This window comes from Halyomorpha halys, unplaced genomic scaffold (assembly GCF_000696795.3).
Source record: "Halyomorpha halys isolate HHAL.00 unplaced genomic scaffold, Hhal_1.1 Scaffold848.1, whole genome shotgun sequence".
Lineage (NCBI taxonomy): Eukaryota > Metazoa > Arthropoda > Insecta > Hemiptera > Pentatomidae > Halyomorpha > Halyomorpha halys.
Genome location: NW_027115347.1, coordinates 162,262 through 167,531, shown reverse-complemented (window position 1 = coordinate 167,531; position 5,270 = coordinate 162,262). Strand labels below are relative to the sequence as shown.

Here is a 5,270-nt window from a genome sequence, read left to right as displayed (position 1 = left end):
ATTTTTCATACAGATAGTCTGATTATGTTCATTTGTCTATCCTTTTGTTTGTATATATTTTAAGAGTTTTTTTTTTTTTTTTTTTTTTTTTTTTTTATTTTAGTATGTATGAGATCATTTATCAATATTACCTATTGCCCACAACTGTGTGGCAGATTGTAATATCTATCAATAAATAAATCTAAAAAAAATATCAAATTACTACTTGTTTCCTTCTTTGTCCATTCTGTTATTATATCCTTCCCCTGTCTTATTATCATCATATCCAAAAAATTTTCTTCCTTTTACATTATTGGATATGTTGAGTTAAAAAGTGTTGAGACTAAACAAGGATACAAATTTATTTATTTAACAAATAATTATCAGTCACAAGAAATTGAAAAAAAATATATTTAAATATTTAGATTGGCCTTGAGGATGGCCGAGATGGCCGAAACGTTGAACTATTAATGTAATAAAAAGTATTGAGACTATATTTGGATAATATTGATTTATTTAATAAATTATATTTAAAGTTATAAACTACTTTATAGCACATTAAACTAACTTTAATTTGAGTGCTAATAGACATCTGTATGTCTTATGGTTCTTTAGATAAAGATTTTCCACAATAAATTCACCAACTACTAATTTTTCATTATTTTATTATAAAATGTTGCTTTTTAAAAAACTGTATCTATGGAACTATTGAACGTAAATAGCTCTATTAGGGCTCATGTTTTAGCAAATTTACTCTACTTTAAATGATCCTCTATTAGATTTTCTAGTGTTGTAAGAGGTTTCAAAGATATGGAGCTCAGAATGAAAAATTAATTTTTTGAAACAACCGCCATTTCGTATTCCCCCTAACTATACTTATTAGATTTGCCAATTTTGACTAGTGATTATATGTAGTTATCATTAGAGTAATCAAAAATTTGTGTGAAATAACTGACTTTCTTTCCACTGGACCAAGTTTTTTTTTTGTTTTTACAAGAGTAAAACTGGTCTAACCCACAAAGCAATTTATACAACGATTATATTTTATTATTTTTAGTTAGGCACAAACAGAATTATTTGGATTGGCCAAGTGCTTCTATTCAACAGAACATTTAAAATATATTGTGAAACTTGGTTTGCAAAGGCATTAAACATCAATAGGGTGCATTGTATGAGCAAAGAAAACCTATAAAGAGAAAATAATATAGTTAGGAGGAAGATAAAGATGGCGGTCAATAAAGCTATCGAAATAGTAACAAAAAACTATTTATTGTTAACCAACGTTTCGTCCCACTTTGCAGGGCTTCGTCAGGGCTGATAAGGATGATGTTCTGTTGTCAACTGACGTTCTTATCATTCTTCATTCTTATCAGCCCTGACGATGCCCTGCAAAGTGCGGTGAAACGTTGGTTAACAATAAATAGTTTTCTTTTACTATTTTGATATCTTTATTGGCCGCCACCAGGACTATCTTCCTCCAACCAATAATCGGTCAACAATCTTCTTTCAATAAGGAAATTTTAACGTTAGCCAACGTTTCGCCTCACTTTCCAGGACTTCATCAGGGATAAATAAGATACAAACCACTAAAATAAAGTAACAAAGTAAGAGAACAGATAATATGAAATAAAAGTTAAATAACGTGTGGCTAAAAATAGTTTAAAATATGAAAATATTCGTACTAAAATGATATAAATAATATAAGTATAAAAAAATTACTTTGTTCATTTTCATATACACTTTCATATATTTTAAATCGTATTAAACCACACCTTAGTTTACTTTTACGTCATGTTATTTGTTATCTTACTTCGTTACTTTATTTAAGTTATTTGTATATATTTTAGCCCTGATGAAGTCCTGCTAAGTAGGGCGAAACGTTTGAGTTTTCTCTTCGCCCTTACGCTGACCCATCTCTTCTTATATATTACACACGGCCAATCATCTATCTTGTAATGAATTAAATCAATATTGGAGTGACAATATTTTGTGGGTTAGGCCACTTTAATTCCCAAAGCCTCAATTGTAACTAAGTCATGCAATAAAAACTAGTTTTTACTCAATAATTTCACTAAAAAAAAATAGTAACCAAAGAAAACTATTTATTATCAGTTTTGTTATCTGATCTTGCTGATCAAAACCGATAATGATTCAGTTTACACCGAGTCTAGTCTAAAACTAAATTGAAATTTTGCAGGTACATATAAGTACATGAAATTAATTACTGTAAATGTCTTTTGATGAAAAAATATTTTAAAAAAAGGATCGTAAAAAGTTTACCACTCTTTGGCAGGTCTAAGTCTTAATATGGTAGATATTTGTAGGTTTATTGCCTATAACCCCTCTAATATTCCAAATAGCTGAAATATGATTATAAACTACTTTATAGTGGATTTAGTAAGCTTCAGTTTGAGTCCTAATTAAGTTCTTTATGTTTAATAATTTCCGATATACTGTTTTTCTAATTTTTTTTTCAAATTCAAAAAAATAAATAAGGGGTTATATCTAGAGGTACCAAACAATTCTAACCATGGTAAGTGGATAAGTTTTCATTTTGTACGACCGCCATAGAAATGAAAAAGATCGTCAGTTCTCAGTTTCAAACTTGTTAGGGATTAGTTTACCATAGATGGCACTGATTTATGTAGATTATTGGGTTTTTCACCAAATTGAAGCGCCCCTCCTCCCCCATTTTATATCCTTCAAGGCCCAAAACAATAGGTCTTTGGACTGAACAGAATCCATTAAACGAAATTAGTTTACAGTTAATTCTAGTTTAATTTGACTAGACTACATAATCTGCACAGTAAAAACTGATAATAAATTATTTTCTTCCCCTATGACCGGGTTTATAAAAATATAGATATCAAAGCTAATTCTGACTTGGCTTAGTTAAAACTAGTTTTAAACGGTCAAGACTATTTCTGACTACATAGCTGGACCAGTCAATACCAGTTTTGACTTAATAATAGTATTGAATGTAATAGATATGTTACTTTAGTAATTATATTGTAAAAACTATTACGTTTATTAGTGGTACAAGCTATAACAATGGAATTAACTGTTGATTTTTTTTAACACTTTTTCTTATATTTCCAAGGTTTCCGTTCTACACTTCTAATATTCCAAATAGCTAAAATATGTTTATAAATTATTTTATAGTGCATTTTGCAAGCTTCAGTTTGAATCCTAATTAAGTTCTTTATGTTTAATAATTTCCGATATACTGTTTTTTCCAAATTAAAAAAAATAAATAAATAAGGGTTTATCTAAAGGTAACTAATCAATTCTAATCATGTTAAGTGGTTATGTTAGAAAAACTAATATCATATGTTTAGACATAAATTGCATGGATACATAAGCTGGTCGGTACCAACCGAATGTAGCAAAGTGTAGTCCAAGTTAAAGAAGCCGCAAACGGAGAACTCAACCTCTCTCTGCATTGAAATGTGCAACATCAGCTTGCTCTGTAAATAATTGAAAAAGTGTTTGTAATTGATCATTTTTAATGTTTACATATATTATTTATGTTTATTTTTATTTAGAGATAAGACTAAGATAACGTGATTTCAGGAAGGGCACTCCCATTTGGCAATACCACTGATTGGATGGTTCCAACCACATTTCAGCCCTTCAGCCTACAAACACCAACCAGCAACAAACACTCAGCAGTTGGCCTTTCTCCAATTTAAGTACTATCACCTCAGGGTAATGTCTGTAATAGACGAGGCAGAGAGAAAAATCATATGTTTTTTGTTGGATGTTTTAATTGATAGACATTGATGTAATGTCTGGGGTATTTTTGGTTTTTCTGTAAGCTAAGTTAAGTTGAAAAACTGTGTATTGAGAAGTGACCTTTCTCTCTATCTGCCACGACCAGCTGAGTGCAAGTACGTACGCGCTATTGTTCACCTATTTTAATTGTAGGTAAGATTATAAGTTAGTAATAAGTACATATATATATGTATATATAGGGATAGGGTGTAGATATAATTAGAATGAGATAGGATAGGGCCTTTGTTAGTTAAGATTGTTCTTTTTAATTTACGATTAGTTTTAAGTAAAACTGTATTCAATAAACATTAAAAACACGTTTCTTGTTGTGGATATGTGAATTAAAACATTATTAATTAACCTTGAAATTTGAATATATTACATATCCTTTATCTAATATTTACAGCTAACATCCCAACCCATCCTAACACTATCCTCACCATGTACGCCAATGGTACATGTCTATTATCAGTGAATAATGACTCTTCCATTGTATCTCAAACCCTTCAATCCCTCATCACCATCTTAAAAGAATGTAATTTATTAATAATAATATATTACTTATGGATTACAATAAATCCCACTATATCACATATACCTTTCGCCACACTATCATTCAGAAACACTACACGTATTCCTGTTTTACAGATTTGTTATCCAAGTCTACATCTTGACAAACAACTGATTTGAAATTCTCATAAAAGATCGAAAAGACAGGAAACTACTCGTCGATTCCGAAGGTTTGCACTAGGTAAACTCAATATTTTCCCTTTGTTATTAATCATAAGTCAATGATAGATACTAATATGATAAAAGTGAGACAAACATTTTTATAAAATTAATATGATTTTCAATAATATGGGCATATAAATTATAAAATAATGTATAGTCTCTCTGATAAACAACATAAATAAATTACTCGACTTAGATGGAGCCACTGTGGAACAGTGCCAGTTTCTCATTCGTTTTTTAAACTCCCTACCAGCAGATATTCTTCTCGTTTTTCACCCTTGTGTAGAGACGAATTTAAGAATTTATGGTTCACCAGACTAAACTGGCAAACCCTACAGTGTAACTCACTGTCAACAAGTCACCAAGAATACCACGTAAGCGGGCGCTTCTCTGAACTTCCACTTGTTCTCTCCCACTTGGCGAAAGCCTCCCGTATTCAATATATGAAAAACATATCTATTTACTTCTGCCAAAATACTTGTTTACAACTGGTTAGTAACTTGCCTCTTTCATATTTTTACTAAACATTTTTCAAAAAATATTTTTTGTTAAAGTTACAACAGTTACCAATTAGAATTATTCGTAATTCTTTCTTTTTTTTGTAATTTACCACTGTACAAAATAATACAATAATTAAATATGTTGTATGTTTCATATACACTTGAAAATCTTGGGAAGGAACCACCCATTGGTGGTACTTTAAACATTAATTTAAATTAGAAGGTCCCGTGGCCATCTTCTTTTCAGACGCCTCGGAGGATTATCAGGGATTGTTAAGGATGAAA

The 5,270-nt window shown here is 30.2% G+C and overlaps 1 long non-coding RNA gene across 1 annotated transcript in view; it reads right to left on the bottom strand.

The window, feature by feature from the left end:
* Positions 1–5,270, bottom strand: part of LOC136797020 (uncharacterized) — a 13,852-nt gene that overhangs the window by 3,853 nt on the left and 4,729 nt on the right. Inside the window, exon 2 of the long non-coding RNA XR_010844816.1 lies at positions 3,357–3,446. This is a non-coding gene — a long non-coding RNA (uncharacterized lncRNA). The remainder of the gene's footprint in view (positions 1–3,356; positions 3,447–5,270) is intronic.